Source organism: Anolis sagrei, chromosome 1, assembly GCF_037176765.1.
Source record: "Anolis sagrei isolate rAnoSag1 chromosome 1, rAnoSag1.mat, whole genome shotgun sequence".
Classification (NCBI taxonomy): Eukaryota; Metazoa; Chordata; class Lepidosauria; order Squamata; family Dactyloidae; genus Anolis; species Anolis sagrei.
In genome coordinates, this window is record NC_090021.1 from 273,576,736 (window position 1) to 273,596,272 (window position 19,537).

Sequence of the window (19,537 nt, forward strand, 5' to 3'; positions counted from 1 at the left end):
TCCCAGATTATATGGCACTGGATATACTCATATCATCCAGCTCAAAGCAGATAACCTGGGATCAGATCCTTAGATATAAGGACACTCTGTTCAAAAGATCCAGCTGTGTCTTTCCCCTATCCAATCCAGTGAGAAGAAATTTTCAATCACAGGTTTCAAACTACTACAACCAGAAACAATCAAACAAAAACACAACTAAGGGCCCTACCACATAGCCATATAACTCAGAATATCAAGGCAACTAATTGACAATATCTGTTCTGAACTGGGTTACCTGAGTCCACACTGCCATATAACCCAGTTCAAAGCAGATAATGTTGGATTTTATAGAGCTGTCAGGAAGGAGCCTAAAACAAATTAAATGTTGTTGCTGGTACTGGAATTGTCACTGAATACCCCAGAAATGTCATTAGTTATTTCAAAGCCAACAGGTCTCCCATGTCTGTTTGGTGGTTAACCTTAACCCAAGTTGGATCTACACTGCCATATAATCCAGTTTCTGAATCCAGATTATCTGTTTTGAACTGGTTTATAGTAATCTACACTGCCATATAATCTAGTTCAAAGCAGATGATCTGAATTCAGAAACCCTGACCTCATCTACATTGCCAAATAAAATCCATTTTATCTGCTTTGAACTAGATTATACAGCAATTTAGACTCATGTAATCAATTCAAAGCATATAATCTGGATTATCTATTTTGATAATCTGGATTGTATGTCAGTGTTATTTGGGGCTCCAGAAGGACTGGATAGGGATCGTAGGTCTGCCTTGGAAATAAAGGTAGCAGGATTGTGCTAAAAATGCTTATCTTTCACAAAGTTGTTTGATTTCATTTGAACAGGGTAATGTTAGGAAACTATCTTTGAGGCTGGATCTACACTGCCATTTAAAATCCAGATTATCTGCTTTAAACTGGATTTTATGGCATGTAAACTCATATGCAACCAGATCATGTGGATTATCTGCTTTGATAATCTGGATTATATGGCAGCGTAGGAATGGCCTTAGTAACCTATCATAATTTGCTTATGAATTACAGGAAGTAAAGAGTAGTAAAAATGTAAATGTTTTCCCCTGACATTAAGTCCAGTCATATCTGACTCTGGAAGTTGGTAATTATCTCAATTTCTAAGACAAAGAGCCGGCATTGTCCGTAGACACCTCCAAGGTCATATGGCTCATGCAAGTTCAGCAGCTCAGCGCTTTAACCTACTGCACCACCAGGGGCTCCAGCACTATAATTATGTAGCATTAAATAAATTGTTCCATTCTATACTCTTTAGTAGGGAATCCCGCTCCCGGATTTGAACTGGTGACCTTTCAATCAGCAAATTCAGCAGCTCAGCAGTTTAACCCATTGTGCCACCAGAGGTTTCCTAGCACAAATGGAAAGCAATTACAATGAGAAATTTCTGCGACCATTCTGTGACGTTCAAATATTTATAATAATAATCATCATCATCTTTATTTATATTCCGCCCTATATCTCCGGAGGGACTCAGGGTGGATTCCAAACATAAAAGACAAATACTCAATGCCTGAACACAACAACAATACACCTATAGTAATGAAATTTGGCAACATTTATGAAATTAAACAGAGCATGAGCAGGGATAACAAGAAATCTAGTTGTGTATATATAGAGATATCCGCATGAGCTCATGTGAGGTTCAGTGCATCTCGGAGAACCAATTACAAAAAAGTGAACTTCCACTGGATGTCCCTCATCCATCTAGCAGATTTATAAAATCCTCTACAAACTAAGGTGTTAGGATGGGACACCATTTATTGGCACTGACAGGTCTGTGTTTGGACTTCCTGTCAGGTCTCATGATTTCTTTCCCCACTTATTTGTCCCGCATTTTGACATTATCTGCAAGTGCCCTAACGTAGTCCAGAGCCTGCTCCCTCTCTCCCCCTCTCTCCCCCTCCTTCTCTCTCTCTCTCTCCCCCCTCTCTCTATATGTCTTCAATTGCCTGTAAATCTAAGACAATTCCATGAATTTCATGTCATATTTTTCTTACACAAGGAATACTTAGAAATGGTTTGCCATTACTTTCCTTTAAAATACATTCTAAACTACATGATATTCCTTGGCAAACTATCCAAGCACTAACAATGCCTCAACCAGCTTAGCTTCCAAGATCAGATGGGATCTGGTGTTTTCAGACATTTTTGAATGGTATAAAAATATTATAATTTCTTGAATTTATTCCTAAAATATTAAAATATTCTCATTGAATTTCTGGAGGGCTGGCCATGAAATTCTTTTGATGACTGTGTCTATGGAAGAATGCTCAAATTCATTGAGAAATATTAATTTGAACAAATGCTTGGAATCAATTTTGACTTTAAAAAACTCCAAGCATTTTTTCAACAGTAAATGTATAGGACATAAGCTCCAATTTGTTCTATATCATTAAAAAAATAATAGTAATTAAGATCAGTATTGCAAGAAAAGTCATAAAGCAACCAGACGATTATGTTTTGCATGGTTACTGAAACACAATGACGTAAATGATGTATAAGTAAGCCACATTTCTGTGCTTTTAAATAGTTATACATTTCTGTGAGTTCAGGAATGCTTAACTACTTTGGACTTACATCTATATTAAATGACACTTCTTAAAATCTCCTTCTGTGAAGAAAATGGCTGTTTAAATATTATCTAGTGTGCAGGTCATGCTCACTTGTTTTCAATGACCTTTCCAGAATGAGTAGTTTACCAGCATCAACATTTTTCATTTCTTTCATGACCTAAAAAGAAATGTCAATGAAGTTTCCTGGAATGCTGCTCATCTTTTTGACTAAAAATAACCATTACATTTCACTGGAAACTTGTGTACGGTTCTACAGAAAAAGCCAAAGGGATGGAAATTGTGGAAAATCACAACTACACTATTGTCTGTCAATGAGGTTTTCTAAATTATACACACAATTTTGACAAGGAAAAAGCATGTAGTGTATAATTTGAAAAAATTAGAGATGTCCATATGATCACATTTTATTCTAGCATAAGACCAAGACCTATTTGCTTCAGCATTCATTTCCTGTCATAACCAAGCAGATATCACAAATATCTGGCATCTACTCTTGTCACAAATAAGATCTGTATTTATAGATGTCACTGGAAATAAAACTACTCATATATGATTAGAAGAAACAATACATAAGATTGTATGCTTGCACTCACAGATATAATGCATATTTAGAATTATTTTAATTTTGTGGATGTATTTATTATGTGGGTTGTTGTAGGTTTTTCGGGCCATACGGCCACGTTCTAGAAGCATTCTCCTGATGTTTCACTTGCATCTGCGGCAAGCAGATGCATTGGGTTTATATAGTATAATACAGTCCATAATCTGAAATTGCCACCATAAACATGAAATTGAAGGCTACTGATCAAAACCGTAAGCACAGCATTAAAGCCAAGTTAAAAACCAGGTGTTCAAGACATAGTTACAAATTTAACATTATCTGGCACTATTCACCATCTCAAAAAGGCATCAAGAACTGTCCCAACCCATAAAAGGAGTTGCCATATTTCAGTTGGCATCTACACTCACAAGTGGTCATTTGTGTCTCCTCCAGTACTCTCTCAACACCAGTGAATGACTGAATAGAAGGGAAACTAATACAAACTAACCTCAGATATGAAGCTTCTGTGTATACTTACTCAGAAGGAAGTCTTACTGAATTCAGTAGGGCAACATGTGTAATGAAATATAAGCATCAAACAATTTGTATTCCTCTGTGCTCTGAGCAATGACTGATGGATCTGCATATGACTGATATTTATTTGCAAAGTATGTAGCAAATTTGACACAGCAGACCAGGCAGAACAGCCTGTGTTTACAAACCCATTCCCCAACTAGAACATCTATGCCAAATAGTGTTTTCTTGTCTGATACTATGGCAACAAGAAAGGAAAGGGGACATTTAATACTATTACATCCATGACAGAGTTGATTGTTGTACAGCTGTTTAGGTTTGATATGAGGTAAGCCCCACTTGTGTTTCAGTTTAACCATTCTGACCTGGCATATAAACAATGGGCACCTGAGAAACATGTTCTGAAGGGACAGAAATACCCTCCATCTGGGGTTTGGTTTTAAGATATCGCACATTGGGGTTGACACCTTCCACTCCTGGTGCTATTCCATTTTATTTTAAAGGTCATTTGTTAAATAAGCAAGTGTTTCTCTTGGAAAACAAAATATTGATTTGACAAAGAGAAAGAAAAAAACTTCTAGGTTCGTTGGAACCTGAGAGACAAGGAGATATCAAAGCTTCCCAAGAGAGAAGCCAAAAGCAAGAAGCTGAATGAAGCGAGAGTCCTGAAGCAAAGGAATAGTCAGAGATATTGAACCTCTTGTTTAAATGCTTCCCTCTCTACAATATCCACCATATTTCGCATGTATGCAGGAGGTGTTATTTAAGATGCTCTTGGATTATAATGCCCATCCTCTATTACTACATAATCTGGTAGGATCTGTAATCCTATCATCTGGAGCTCCATAGGAGTTTCATTTCTGATTTAATGTAAATGATAGGGCATGTGTGCATACATCAAAACCCCTGAATCAAGCCAGAAGGATTTATGGACAGCTACAAGACATTGAGGGACTTCAAGCCCCTCACATAGGTGACAATAGCCAGGAATCAGACTTCCAACCATGAGCAACCAAAGGTAAACAGTATTTGGACCTACTGTTGTCTTTCTTTCTCCTTACATTCATTGAAACAGTCCATTGACAATCTGACTCCTACCTTAAAAGTGCATAACAGATTATTGGCTGTATCATGCCCATCTAAACCATCAAAATTTCCAAAGTTTAAGGATGTTCAGATGTTATTTCCTCAAGTGTTTTATCTTGAATACTAATCACATGCAAATGATGAGTAAATGAGAACTGGATCATGCCTTTCTCCAGTAGAGAAAAACTCTACTTGTTACAATTACCTTGCCCTAAAATACTTATGAATCCAGGAGGCAAGCATAAATCCATGCATTAGTAGCAGAAGAACATATAATTACTCCTTCCAAAAACGTGTGCTTGGAATACAAGGATTCAAAAGCCCCTTTATTTCAAATTACTTTTTTAAACAGTATGATTTGTCTAATGTGTTATTATGGTCTCTTCAGATGAAAGAAAAACAGATTAATAGCGAAGAGCATATTGATTGAAATGTAATTTCTGTTACCACTGCTAAACGGCATTTCTGCATGCAAGCTGACATCTCAGTAAACAAAGCTTTTGTGCATATTCCTGTAACATATTGTTCTGCATTTCTAAGCTATGTTTTTTGCCTATATTTATACATAATTGTAAATAATAGTTCACAATATTCAAGTATGGCATTTGCTGCCTTTTAATTTGAAACTGGCTCTTAAAAGACAAACAGGCATTCTCAGGATGCTTCATTCTCACATAGTGTATGCAATTTTGAAAATGCTAAAATCAAACATAGCTACTGGGATCTTGTTGAACTATACTAGCAATTTCATTTTTCCCAAGGTCATGTGACAGTAGAGATGGAGAGAATATTCACAATTATTCATTTTCTGGCTGAAAAATCAATTCCTCAACACCTAGGAAACCATATTATTAAAAACAGTAATATAAAACCACCATATATCTGTGGGGCCAGTACCAAGGGTTCTTCTTACACACATTCAAAAAGCAATATGTTCTCTAAGTATTTTCTAGGGTTTCCACTGGAGGTTCGCCATAGAGTCATGTTGGATGACATAGAAATGTTAGATATGTGTTTTTTCTAGGCATTTTCTAAGTCTTCCAGTACAATTTGTAGTATGCTTCCACCAGAAATAGTTAGTTTCAGCAGTGTTTATTATTATCTGTAATTCTGCATTCAAAAAGCCATTTTATATAAGGAACGCAATTTTACTATATCTTTGTCTATCATGGGACTTAAGAATCCAAGGATTTTGCTATCTATGGAGGGTCCTGGAATCAACCCCCAGTGGATAATGAGGGCTCACTGTATTTTACTCATGAGATTTGGTTTTTATGTACTTAGGACTTTGTTGCTTATTTGTTCAGTCACTTCTTACTCTTTGTGACGTCATGGACCAGTCCACATCAGAGCTCTCTGTCTGCCATCGCCATCCCCTGCTCCTTCAAGGTCAAGTCAGTCACTTCAAGGACACCATCCATCCATCTTGCCCTTGAATGACCCCTCTTCCTTTTCCCTTCCCATTTCCCCAGTATCATTATCTTCCCCAAGCTTTCCTATCTTCTCATTATATGGCCAAAGTACTTCAAAGTACTTAGACATGCACTAACTGGGTCTCTATATCCACAGATTTAAAAATCCAATTTTTAAAAAGTTTGATTTGTATACATATTTTGCATACCTGTTAGGCCTGTGCAATGAATAAAATAAATGTTTCAATATTCATTACAAAATTAGGGGGTGGGGGAAATCATTTCTAAAGTGTTTCCAAAATTGGATGGGATCTGCAATGTAACTATAATGAGTTAAGTACTTTTTTGTTACATTTCATTAAGTAATTATTTTTGCCAATGGGGAAACTTTCTCCATCATTGTTAGAGCTATTGGTATGAAACTTGCTACAATTATAAAATACATTTACCACTGTTAGCACATCAAGTTTCAGAATGTGTAGCTCATCCACAGATTTTTGGGGAATTTCCAAAGTTTTTACAAACAACATTTAGGTTCTTGTGGGTTTTTTCAGGCTATAGAGCCATGTTCTAGAGGCATTTCTCCTGACGTTTCACCTGCATCTATGGCAAGCATCCTCAGAGGTAGTGAGGTCTGTTGGAATTAGGACAATGGGTTTATATATCTGTGGAATGGCTGGGGTGGGGCGAGGAGCTCTTCCCTGCTGCAGTTAGGTGTGAATGTTTCAGCTGATCACCTTCATTAGCATTTGAAGGCCTGCCTGAGCCTGGGAAAATCTCTTGCTGGGAGGTGTTAATCTGTGTCTGGTTGTTTCCTCTCTGTTGTTTTGCTGTTGTAATTTTAGAGTTTTTTAATACCGGTAGCCAGATTTTGTTCATTTTCATGGTCTCTTCCTTTCTGTTGAAATTGTCCACATGCTTGTGGATTTCAATGGCTTCTCTGTGTAGTCTGACATGGTGGTTGTTGGTGTGGTCCAGCACAGAAATGCCTAATACCTATATACTTGGGGTCATGAGTTGAAAATGTTTAAGAAGCCCTAAAATACCTCATACTTCAAATATATTTGCTGGACACAGTTAAGAATTTTTGGGCTAAATTGCAACTGTAGTTTAGGAAGGCAACACATAGGGATAAAAGAATGGTTGGGAAAATCGTATCCCATAGGTTGCATATTTGTCTGATAGCCCACTTCTGTAGCTCAGAATGTCCTGATCCTCTTCTCCCATATTGACGCCATTTAAATTGCAACAAAAAAGCTACTGCCAGCACAAGAAATAATATTTTAGCAAATTGGTGGAAATTTGAATCTTCTGTGGAACACAAGGATGAATTTCTTCACACATTCTTCTTCTTCTTATTATTATCACAGCTTGAGATGCGGAACAACATACTTCATCATAACACATTATGTAAAATACATATATTAAATGTTTTATATGAAATACATATATTGAAATGCACAGAACAAAGAGTAAAATACAGTAAAGACAGAAATTAATCTAAATTCATAATTAAAAATTGGCTGGGTAGGCCCAATGGAAGAGATAGTTCTTCAGTTATTTCTTAAATTTCGACAGCTGGTTGAGCTGTCACATCTCTTCTAGCTAGTCATTCCACAGTTTTGGGGCAGCCAATGAAAAGGTTCTCTAGGTGACGGTTGCCAGTCAGGTTCTGGGTGGTTGGAGTAAGCATTCTCTAGAGGACCTAAGTGTCATACGGGAGAAAACAATCCCATAAGTAACCTGGATCCTGGCTTTAAAAGTCAAAACCAACTAATTTGCAGTCAGTGGAGTGACTTTGATATGGGTATAGACATCATATTGAGCTGTCTTACCCAGAATAGGAAGGTAAGTACTACACCATTTTCCACCAGTTTTATTATGATGAATGGAATAGTGATTGACAGGCTCTAACCTTGACCTCATTCCAGTAAACCTTTCAGCATTTCTGAGGAGGGAATTCCCTTTTTCCCTCAATCTAGCACACTACAATGGAATAGTCAGATGGAGGTAATGTGTGAAGCTGTAACGTCAGCCACTTTCCAATAATCTGTATCATGACTGCTGGTTCTCAGGAGGGTGAAAGCTAGACTGGATTTTCTGTCTGTATTTGTGGATGTGTGCATCATGTCTGTACAAGTATATATTTTTTTTGGTCATGTCAGGAGCGACTTGAGAAACTGCAAGTTGCTTCTGGTGTGAGAGAATTGGCCATCTGCAAGGATTTTATTTATTTATGTATTATTCAAACTTACATGCGCCACTCCCCTGGGGCTCAGAGCGGCTTAAAATAATGGCTAAAATCTAACACAATTTAAAAACAATTTAAAACAATTTAAAAACAGCAATATCAAAAATCAAAGGCCTGTCGAAACAGGTATGTCTTACATGCCCTGCGGAAAGCTGATAAGTCCCGCAAGGCATGGACTTCAGGTGGCAGAGTATTCCAGAGTGATGGTGCCACTGCTGTAAAGGCTCTGCGTCTGGTTGCTGTTAGATGCAAGGTCTTGACACTGGGAATTTCCAATAGATCTTGGTCCTCAGAACGGAGGGATCTCTGGGGTTGGTAAGGGGTGAGGCAGTCCCTCAGGTACATCGGCCCCAGACCATGCAAGGCCTTAAAGGTGAGTACCATCACTTTGAAAGTGATCCGATGCTCAATTGGTAACCAATGCAGCTGGTGTTATGTGGCATCTCATCGGAATTCCCGCAAGAAGCCGAGCAGCTGCCTTTTGTACCAACTTGAGCTTCCGGATCACCGACAAAGGAAGGCCAATGTAGAGGGCGTTACAGTAGTCCAGTCTTGAGATGACCGTAGCCTGGATCACCGTAGCTAGGTCATCCCTGGACAGGTAGGGGGCCAGCTGTCTATCCTGCTGCAGATGAAAAAAAAGCGGTTCTGCTAATGGCGGAGACCTGGGCCACCATGGTCAGCAGAGGGTCCAAAAGGACTCCCAGACTCTTTACCAATGATGACGGGCGTAGCGCCTCGCCATCCAGGGTAGGCAGCTGGATATCCCCACTGTCCGGTTGACTCAGCCATAGGATCTCCGTCTTTGCTGGATTCACCCTCAACCTGCTGGCATGCAGCCATCCAGTAACGGCCTCGAGGTACTGATGGAAATAATCGGGTACAGAGTCCGGTCGGCCTTCCATCTTCAGCACCAGCTGAGTGTCATCGGTGTACTGATAAGACTCAAGCCCAAAACCTCGAACCAGCTGAGCAAGTGGCCACATATAGATGTTAAACAACAGAGGGGAGAGAATGGCCCCCTGAGGAACCCCACAAGATAGAGGGGACCTCTCAGAGACCAGGCCTCCCCTCTCCACTTGCTGTCCACGGTTGTGAAGAAAGGAGGACAGCCAATTTAAAGCTGTCCCCCTGACTCCAACAGCAGCAAGGTGGTCGACTGTGTCAAATGCTGCTGTGAGATCCAATAACACAAGCAGAGCTGACCCGCCCTAGTCAAGCTGATATCAAAGGTCATCTGTGATGGAGACCAGCACAGTCTCTGTCCCGTGCCCCGCACGGAAGCCGGACTGGAAGGGATCTAGTCCGGCTGTGTCATCTAGGAATTGCTGCAACTGCTCAGCTGCTGCCCTCTCAATCACCTTGCCCAGGAACGAGAGATTCGAAACTGGGTGGTAACTGGAGGGAACCGAAGAAACTAAGTCTAGTTTTTTCAGCAGGGGAGAGTCCACCGCCTCTTTTAAACCCTCTGAAAAAACTCCTTGCTCAAGGGAGCTGTTTATAATCTTCAACAGAGGGTCACGTAATCCCTCCAAGCAGGATTTCACCAACTAAGAGGGACATGGATCGAGGGAGCAAGTGGTCGGTCTAGCTGCAGCTATGAGCCTATCGACAGCCCCTGCGTCCAGCGGGATGAACCGGTCGAGGATGGGCCCAGCAAGTGGCCACAGAGTCTCAAGTTCTCTCACTGTATCAATTGTGGTGGGGAGGTCTCAGTGAAGTAGCAAGATCTTATTGCCCAGGAGATGCCCGGATGTTTTGATGTTTTATCATCCTTGTGGGAGGCTTCTCTCATGTCCCTGCATGAGGAGCTGGAGCTGATAGAGGGAGCTCATCTGCACTCTCCCCAGATTCGAACCTGCGACCTGTCGGTCTTCAGTCCTGCCAGCACAGGGGTTTAACGCACTGCACCACCAGGGGCTCCATGTCTGTACATGTGAATGCTGCTTGTTAAACCAGGAAAGTAATTATTTTTCAAAGGAAGCAATGAGTAGTTTTAGAAATGTTTTTTTTCTACTGCAACACAGTTTTTAAAACTGCACCATTTGTGAAGGCTATTCAAAATTTTGAGACTTGATGCAAAATTTCTATGTGTTGGTTTAATGCAGAGAACAGTGTTTTTTAGGCAAAATAACCATGCATAATGCACAGAATAAATCTCCAGTTACAAAATGGTGCATTCTCTGCATAAACAATTTAATTTTCTAAGATTATCATCAGTCCAGGATCCTTCTCATCAGGTTTTATCAATGCCCAATCCACTAAAAAAATTCTGAATAATTTCAAATATTTTTAACCTCAATTGCCAGTCAATAGCATATGTAACCTGAACGCTATAAAAGCCACCCACTCTTAGTATGAATAAAAAATTAAAACAGAAAGGCCAAATTGGTAAGATATACAGAAACCAATACTTAATTTGATGTCATCATGTAAGAATAGCTATCTTACAATCTTATTGTAACCTTTGAATTTCATGGGCTTCTGACCCAACTGTTTACATTTTTTTCTGTATATATCAGACACAACTGAAGATGACACCTCTTGAATCTGATAAAGTGGCCACAAGTTCAGGAAAACATATGCTGTAATAAACCTGTTAGTCTTTAAGGTGCCGTAACACTCTTTTTGCTGTAACAGACTAACACATCTAACCAAGTTAAAGATTTTGCAAACAAATAATGATATAAGAACAAACAGTGTGAAATGGTGTATGCAGCAGATTGTCTTGTTTGCAAGAAGAAATATAAGCAGCCCTTCCTGAAAGCACATTGAAATGAATTAATTATGCACCCATGCAACAATTACACATATTATGGGAAATGCTAATCGTAAGATGAATATTTATCCATTCATCTTAATCGAGTAGAACAGAACCACGGCCACTAAGAGCAAAGAAATAAGACAGCAGGATGTATTTACAAAAGGTTTATTTCCTTTAAAATATCTGCAAAAATGTACAACCTATTTCCTACAAGCTCAGCGCTTTTCAGTGCAGACCTCTGAGTTTTTTGACAGCTGATCTTATACGTCATCGGTTATCTACCTGGCTACTTCTTTGCATTAGACCAATCTGTTGACTGGTATGTGCTTTCTTGTCTGCTGCATTTAAAGTTGGACTGAGGTGGCACGTGATCTTTCCAACACAACTGGACAACACTCAATGTATTGAATCCACCAATGTATAAAGAGTAACTCTACTTCTTGATGATCAGTGTTAAACATTAGTTAGTTAAACCCAGCTTCTCTATAAATGTTCACCCAGGAAATCTTTTTCAGCAATGGAAATTAAGAATGGCTAATTTATAACTGCCAATTGACCTAATATCTGTTCAGATGGCTAAAACTTTTAAGTGTTTTTAATTTTCCTTTTGCAAAAAAAACAAAAAAAAAACATAAAAACTCTGCTCATCCCCAATTCAACCTAATCCTTTATTGTGGATAACCACAACATTGGAAAGGGGGTGGGGTCAGGAGAGATTATGAATTCTTAGTTAAAATATTTAAGGAAGTGGCTAATGTAGAATACTGGCTGCCATTGTTGCTGTTGTTGTTGACACAATAACAACACTTCCACCTCATTTTTCTCTAAATGGCAGTCTTTGAGATGAGAATAATAAATCTAAAAACATAAAAAGTGAACCTTAATGTAGAATTAGTTACAGCATTAAACAATTTGAACATACAATTAAAAAGAAAAAAACCCACATTAAAAATAAAACCCAATTTAAAATAGCTCACTTTAAAATAATTCAAGACTCCCTTGCAAGTTTCTTTTCTTTAAACTATTTCCTTTTTAAACCCTGCTAGAATTAAAAAAACAAACAAACTATGCTTGTCAAAGGAAGGACTGCAAACAAAGGCATTGTGGTTTCTCTGGGAAAGGAGTTCCAAAGCCCCTGATAAGACCCTCAGAAAATGCTATTTTCTATTAAAGAGTACTCATGCTTTTTTTTAAAAAAAAACACAGAATAAGTCCCAAACTATGAATAACGTTTGAGAATCTTCCAATGAGAAGAAAAATGTTAAAATTGTTTGTTCTCAACTGTGAGAACAAAACTCATTAAAAATTACATTCCTAGCATACCTGAATGTAATTCCATATTTATCATACACTCAAAGGGTAGGTAATGTGTCATGAGCATGTGAAGGATCTGGACCTCAGCGAATATATCCAATATTTTAGAGACATTTACAACTTCAGAGGATGAGAAGATATCAGTTGCAGTCAGTATTAAAGTAAGGGGCCCATTGTCCTTCTCTGGTGTTTTAATGCAATGTCCCCAAGCAGATAATTAATATTACTTAGTATGTTCTGTGGGCTAAAAGAGAAATACACTTTGATTAATTTTTTCTGTAGGTCACTGGCTTAATATGTGATATCCCTGCTGCATAAAGGTCACCATGATGCTATTTCTGGGGAGAAGAATGGCCAGAAAGTCTAAATAGACATCAGGTCACTCTGCTGATTATCTAAGGCCTTTATAATTTTTTTTTGCTAAACTTTATTAATTATCATAAATCTTACAATGACCTTTAAAAACAAAAAGGCTTGAATTTTCTTAGACATAAGAGTATGTACTCAGGAACTAGTGTTGCTAAGTAGGATACAATTCTCCTCTCCCCAGATAAGAACACTACCTGTGACAGAGGTCTAATGCATGTTGAAAAATAGGCATGAAAGATGTATGATTCTACATTAGCCTTCTCCAATCAAGTTTGGCTTTTCTAGCTGCTGTTGATTCCAATTCTCATCACACCCAAGTCAGCATGTCTGGGGGAAAGAAATGGTGGGTGTTATAGTTCTAAACATGTGAAGGAAATCTGTGGTAGATGGGCCTGGATCTTTCTTTGTTCATATCCAAAACAATTCCATAGAGTATTGTAAGCTGCTTTGAGTCCCATGGGCTATCAATCAATCATCAATCCATCAGGAAAGAAAATATTCAGGTTGTTTCTGCTTTTTTTCTAGTAGCATATCATTTAACTAGTATACTCAAGGATTTCAGCCCTAAGTGCTCTTTTGATAGCAGCACAAACAGTCTCTTTTTAGAATTGTCAGTAATTTCTCTTCTCTGAAGCCAGACATTTTAAGTATGTACTAAAGGAGATTTGTGGCTTTCTGTTGCTAGGTGTTCTTACAAAGTACTGCAATGACATGACCTAGCCCTTCAAAAACACTCATCATGTAAGATCAAAGACTTAACTGCACTGGAAAAGTTTGGGTGACAATCCAAAAAGGTTGTCACAAATATTCTCTACCCCTTTTCAAAACCACCTGCCCATTTCTACAATTCCAAAATAGTTATTTAAACATCAACAAATATAAACTGCAATTTAGTGTGCTGGTGAAAGAAGAATACCCACAGATAATAAATCTTAAGGAACAGGAAAAGGGTATAATGTTGCATCTTAGTCCTGACCCAAGAGACAGGTACTAATATTATTTTGGCAACTGCTTTACAATTGACATATCCAAGCAAGATTGTTTCTATGAAAAAAAATCTATTTCTCAATCAATAACAACTGTGGTATAGCCATAGTAAAGATACTAACCAGTACACTCACACAGTACTCAGCATGTCATTTCAAATGATGTTTTCTTTGCTCTCCATATATTAAGGCCAACATGCTCTTGAGTATGGAAGATATCCATTTCTGAAAAGAAGAGAGAAAACGAATCTAAAGTTAAATAATTCCAGGCTAGAGACTTTATACTGTACAGTAACAACTATTTTATTTTATTATATTGCATGGACCTTATTAATCCTGTTCATATTTCATTAATTTATGCAGATGCTTAATGCTGTGTACCCCATGGTTTTAGGAAATTATGAAATCACCATCATATTAACACAGAAGCTGTAAATCTCTAACGTATTCTTCCCCTTTACCTAAATTACACACTAGCTAATAATTTAAAGGTTTTTGATTAGGGACATGACATATTTGCTACATTCCTAGATGAAAGAGGTGACCTCAACTACCAAAACAACCTCCACAACAGTTGTTGCTTCTAAAAGAAGGATGAGTCATCAAGCCTTTGACTGCTATGTCATAGGGCCCTTCTACATATTCCTACAAACCCAGATGTAATGTAACTAGGATAAAAGGGGGACAACTAAATGAGATTTCAGGAAAGTCCATGTGCAAATGGGTCAATAGCTGAAAAGCATGTGTTTAAAAGGTATGCTTAGAACCCAATTCTGGCCAAACAAAATGAGCACCTTCGTTTGTATATTTGTACACTCAAAAAAGTGACTTCCTTTCCATCCCCTGGTGTGGACTGCTTCAATGCACGTACTCATTTTAAAAGCCCAAATCAGCCAATTGGGCTGTCAAAAAAAAATTGGAGCCACAGACACACAAGTAACTCAATCTAAGCACTGTTACTTTGTTCTGATATTTATAATATTAAACAGAGCTTGAGTTTACAGTTGGGTGAGGAGAGAGAATATAAACTCTACTTGTGTGTACATTTAAATCTCTGCATGAGCGCATATAAGGTCCAGTGCATCTCGAAGAGGCAATTTAAGAAATCCAAGAATTTCCAATGGATGTCCCCCATTCATTTTGCAGATTTGTAAAATCTGCTTCAAAGGAAAGCAAGGACAATTTACCAGGACTGACAATTTACCCGGACTGAAACCGCTTTGAGTCCCCCTAGGGGTGAGAAAAGCGGTATAGAAATACTGTAAATAAATAAATAATTTTTTAAGCTCACTCCACTTTTTTTTAACCTGCATTTTGATGCTGCCTGAAAGAGCCCATAGTTTCTACAACTTGCACAGCCTCTAAAAAGTTCTTTCTTCTTTGTGAAGCAACACATACATATAGTAAAGAAAAAAAGGTTAAATAATAGTTGAAAACAAGACACAAAGAAACAATCAAGTGCTTCTATTTTTTTGAAGTCAATGTAATAAGACTGAAGCTATTGAGAGTTTAGCTACACATGTGAAATTGTGCAATCTGTGCAAAATTATTGTTCTTGCAAATACAGAAGCTTTCCGCAGATTGGCAGTAAATTTTCTTCTCGTCTTACACTGAGAAGGTTCAAATCCTTTAAGGCTTTTTTAAAAGTCCAGTGCTAAAGTCTGCTAATTTTCCTAGTAACATGGGATACATTCTAATGCTTTATTTACTTCCACGCTTGACCAAGATACTGCTGAGATTAACCATGAGCAGAAAGATAATATTGAAGATAATCAAGTAAGGTCTCTCATTCTGTGCTCTCAACACTTTAAGTACTTGCAGAGAAAAGAGTTTTCACAAAGATATCTTCCTGAAGTCAGATGAGCTGATACAATACAAGCTGGAATGTGTCCAGAAGAGGGTGACTAAAATGATCAAGGATTTGGTGAACAAGCCCTATGAGGAGTGAACTTAAAGAGCTGGGCATGTTTAGCCTGAAGAAGAGAAGGTTGTGAGAAGACATTATAGCCATGTATAAATAACTTGTAAGCTACTTGTAAGGAGATCCAAATTACTGCATCCCCAGAAAGGATCACATTATCTGTAGAACCTTCCTCATTCCTACTTGGATGCCAAAGGCAGAATGCATATTATTGCAATATCAGGACATAGTTAAATTTGGTCAAATCCAGTTGAGTCCAGGCATGTACCTGGGGGGGGGGGGGGCTTTGGGGACTTCCCCTCCCCCCAAATTCTCATGGTGGTCTGCGAAATGGCCTTAGGTACATTATTTAAACTGTTATGTTTATTCGTATCATGATCTGATCACCATGCTCAATATATCTCATATGCATGGGGGTATTGGGGTAACGATACAAAAGGTTTGCTAGGGTAGACCCTCTTTCACTCAGACTCAGCCCCCCCCCCCCCCGAATCAAAATCCTGGCTACAGGCTTGGTTGAGTCTATTCGGATATGTGGCTTTGCAGTACATAGGGGTACACGGTGCCTGCTATGACTGTACTAGCCAGAACCAACCATGGGCCATCTTCAGCTCACTTGAAAAAAGTTCTAAGTCCCTGGCAATTTCTCCATGAATTTCAAAATCTTCAGAGGAGGCGGGAGGAGAGGATATGGCCAGCTTTGATTAGCATGCAGCCTCTCTGCTATGAGTTGGCGTAACCTTCATATATTTTGACTATAATTCTCAACGGTTCCATGCCCTATGAGCAGCATCTTAAAGAACTGGGCATGTTTAGCCTGCAGAAGAGAAGGTTGAGAGGAGACATGATAGCCATGAATAAATGTATCATAAGAAAGAGGGAACAGATTTGTTTTCTGCTGCCCTTGAAACTGGAGCAATGGTCTCAAATTACAGGAAAGGAGATTCCAACTGAACATTAGGAAGAAATTTTTAATAGTAAGAGCTGTCTAGCAGTGGAACTCTCTGCCCCAGAGTTTGGTGGAGACTCTTTCTTTGGAAACTTCTGAACAGAGGCTTTTTTTCATGTCAGGAGCAACTTGAGAAATTGCAAGTAGCTTCTGGTGTGAGAGAATTGGGTATCTGCAAAGACGTTGCCCAGGGGACACCTGGATGTTTTACCATCCTATGGGAGGCTTCTCTCATGTCCCTGCATGGGAAGCAGGAGCTGATAGATGGGAGCTCATCCCACTCCCCAGATTCGAACCGCCAACCTTTCAGTCAGCAGTCCTGCCAACACAAGGGTTTAACAGAGGCTGAATGGCTATCTGTCAGGGATACTTTGTGCTTTTCCTGCATGGCAGGTGGTTAGAATAGATGGCCCATGTGGTCTCTTCCAACTCTATTATTCTACGATTCTATGAATAACTGTAACAAACCAGATCTCACATCACTTTTCTTTGTGCCTAGTGAGAAGAGATTGGTCACATGGTGAACAAGACCACGTATTTTTCTTTCTTGTTTTTTTAGGGGGTTCATGAATGTATGAATAGGATGGTCTGGCAATAGCGCATATTATGAGTGTTAAGGAAAATATTTTTTTCAGGACATAGACCACCATATCCAGACTGGAGTATTATCCTCTAAGACAACAAGGCATGTGAAAAAAAAGGGGGATACCTTTTAATGGGCTTTCCCACTCCTGCGCAGTTGGGGGGGGGGGGGAGAGCAATTTGCCTCTTCCCCCAAAGCCAGAGATGGAATGTTCCATTGGAACATTCCTGAAGAGGGAGGAGCTAACCTCCCAGTTTGACCTGCCTTCCTACCTCATTCAGCTTTGGACCATTGAGGAGGAAGGAAGCTGTTGCGGGGGCTGGGGGTTGAGGGTCCTGGCTGGTTCCTTCCCCCTTTTTTTTCACGGTCCTATGGGCCCCACTGCTCACTTTTCCCTCTTTTGAGGGAGTTTTTGTCTTTTTTTCTCTTTTTTTTTCCTTTTCTCCCTTTGGGCGCCACTGTGGTTGCAGCAGCGGAGGGCACCCAGGCTTGGCTCAGCCCGGGAGGCCGGGTGAGGCCCAACTAGGCCATTTTGTTTGGCAGCACGCCGCTGTTCCGGGACACGGTTTCTCTTGCCGTGCGCCGCTTTTCGGTGGTGCGTGGCTTCTTTTCCCTCTTACAATGGAGATTTTTCTTCGGCGCTGCCGTAGCTGTGGCCACCAACAGCACCCAGGCTGAGCCCAGCCCAGGAGGCTGGGTGAGGCCTAATTGGGCCATGTTTGTCAGGCAGCACGCCACTGTTCTGGCGGCGTGCTGTTCCGCCCAGCGGGAGGCCAGACGAGGCCCAATTGGGCCAGCTTTCTCAGCAGTGGCACGCTGCTTCTGGTGGCGTGGCGCTTTTTTGGTGGCGCACCGGCCGCTCTTTGCCTCCCCCATCCTCCCCTATGGCCAATTTAAGTTATTGATAATATATAATAAAAACAATAATAAATGATAATAATAAAAGACAGAGACAGACAAATGGCAATCAAATCATATGGCTATTATTCAAGCTACCATTGTACTGTGAAGTCTTTCATCATATACACAAGCTGATATGGTTCACTATCTGAGAGTTTATATTATAAAGTGTACAATATTGTTTGTGTTTACTAAAGCATTGACACAGCTAAGTCTATCAAGTTTTTATGTTATTTATGATTATGTATACAAAAACGATATAGTCAACAAAGAAATAGGTTTATACATGTGCTTATCAACTTAACCCCATAGTTAATTGATTTTACAAAAGTTGTTAGTGCTACAGGTTACTATTATCATAATATTAATGATAATAGTAATAGTATAAAAATTAAACTACTAATTACGACAATTAACCGCAATAACACAATATAATAGTGTCAGATGCTTAAGCCTCAGTTAACCCCGATGTCAGAGTTTTTACACCCAGCTCGGTCAGGATAAGCACCTGACTAGCAATAGTTTAGCTTGCTGTTGACCTATACATATTATATATACAATAATAAGAAAAAGCAGTCTCAACAGTCAGGCAGCTAATGCCCCATACTTAAGGTTCCCATACCTACTAATTCATTTAACGTTTTGGCCATCTGTTTTCTTCACAGGATGGCGCCGAAAAAGAACATGGGGGGCCCTAAGGGCAAAGGCCCAGCTAAGAAGACGACAACAAAGAGTCCACCGCCAGTCAACAACTCTTCGTCAAACAACGAGGGCATATCCACTGATGACCTCAATGCCCTTTTGGCCCGTGTCACTAATTTAGAAAGGGAGAGGGGATTGGCTAGCCCATCTGCTGATCTTAGGCCAGCTAGACAAGCTAGTAAAGCCTCGATTTTTAAAGCTCTTATCTCCTGTGTTTCTATTCTAGAAACAGACCAGGTCAGCAGAGACTGGGGTGAGTGACAGCCTTCAACGCCACAAGCTTCAGAGGCAAGAGAGGACCCCCTCTGCCCATCGTGGGTCCCCAACCAGCTTCATCGATGCCAGTGGCCCAGACCCAGATGACTTCTGACACCGCAGTGGCTATATCTTCACAGACCCAGGCTTCCACACCTTTGGCAGGTATGCTGATGACTTCTATTGCTACCAACACTCCAGAGACTTGGCCCTGGGACCAGGGTCAGGGTCAGGCCCACTAGTTGGCACCCATACAAGCTGACCAGGCTGCACCTAAAACACATGACAACACCACACTCATTCACACTCACACCCCTTTGACAACAACAATGCCCACTGCGAAGAGGCTAATCAGTATTGGGGC

At 39.6% G+C, this 19,537-nt stretch overlaps 1 protein-coding gene across 5 annotated transcripts in view; it reads right to left on the reverse strand.

The window, feature by feature from the left end:
- Positions 1–19,537, reverse strand: part of LRRC4C (leucine rich repeat containing 4C) — a 1,028,842-nt gene that overhangs the window by 634,978 nt on the left and 374,327 nt on the right. For all 5 annotated transcript variants that reach the window (XM_060764599.2, XM_060764573.2, XM_060764590.2 and 2 more), the window contains one exon: positions 13,987–14,088. The gene's annotated coding sequence lies outside the window, so the exon portion shown is untranslated. The remainder of the gene's footprint in view (positions 1–13,986; positions 14,089–19,537) is intronic.